The sequence below is a fragment of the Colobus angolensis genome, unplaced genomic scaffold (assembly GCF_000951035.1).
Source record: "Colobus angolensis palliatus isolate OR3802 unplaced genomic scaffold, Cang.pa_1.0 Scaffold117, whole genome shotgun sequence".
Taxonomy (NCBI): Eukaryota; Metazoa; Chordata; class Mammalia; order Primates; family Cercopithecidae; genus Colobus; species Colobus angolensis.
In genome coordinates this window covers 4,632,658-4,633,926 of record NW_012112808.1, presented here as the reverse complement: position 1 = coordinate 4,633,926, position 1,269 = coordinate 4,632,658, and positions in this window count along the sequence as shown.

Genomic DNA, 1,269 nt, shown 5'->3' with positions numbered 1-1,269 from the left:
ACTACTGGTGCACGCCACCACGCCTGGCTAATTTTTTGTAGTTTTAGTACAGACGGGGTTTCACCATGTTGGCCAGGATGGTCTCGATCTCCTGACCTCATGATCTGCCTGCCTTGGCCTCCCAAAGTCCTGGGATTACAGGCGTGAGCCACCATGCCTGGCCCCAACCTTTTTCTTTTCTTTTTTAAGTTCACATTTCTTCAAGGTAAAAACCATTTTTCTTTTGTGGTTTATTTTTTGGGTCTTATTTAAGAAATTCTTTCTTACCCTGTGGTCATAAACATATTCTTCTACATTGTCTATGTGCATATACGTGTATATGTATTCACACACATCTAAATGTTTAATCCACCAGAAACTGATATGTGTTATTCAGTTTCCTTTATTTTTCTTTTATTTTTCCCAAATGGATAACCACTTGTTCCAATTCCATTTATTGAATATGACATCTTTCCCTGATGCACTGCATACCCTCTCTCATAAATCAGTGCACACATATGTGTGGGGCTGTTTCCAAGCTCTCTCTCAGGTACCACTGGTCCCTCTGTGAATGAATGCCACATCATTTTAATTACTATTGATATCTGATCGATCAAGTATACACACCTTGTCCTTCAGAAGTGTTTCGACTCTTCTTTCACATAAACTTTGAAAGAAATTTATCATGTCCCACAAAAAGACTGTCAAGTATTTTTTAAAATTGTATTACAGCAACAGATGAATTTGGAGATTTTTGGCCTCTTTGATTCTGAATCTTCCAATCCATTAATATGGTAAAACTTTCTATTGATTAGTGTCTTCTTTAATGTCTTCCAATGAAGATTTTTGTTGTTGTTGTTTGATTGTCTTTTAGACAGGGTCTTCTTTTTCTGTGGCCCAGGCTGGAGTGCAGTGGCGCCATATAGGCTCACTGCAACCTCCACGTCCCGGACTCAGGTGATCCTCCCACCTCAGCCTCCCGAGTCTCTGGGACTACAGGTGCACACCACCACGCCCGGCTACCAATAAAGTTTTCTAATTTTATACACAAAGAGCTTGCACAATACTTTTAAAAAATCAATTCCAAGGGGCTTTGTATTTTTGTTGTGTTTTAAATCATTTTTTGATTAGTCTTTTTATTTTTCTGACTGTTGCTGGCATGTAGAAATTTAATTGACACTCAAACCTTACACACTCAGATTTTCTTCCTTCCTTCCTTCCTTCCTTCCTTCCTTCCTTCCTTCCTTCCTTCCTTCCTTCCTTCCTTCCTTCCTTCCTTTCTTCCTTTCT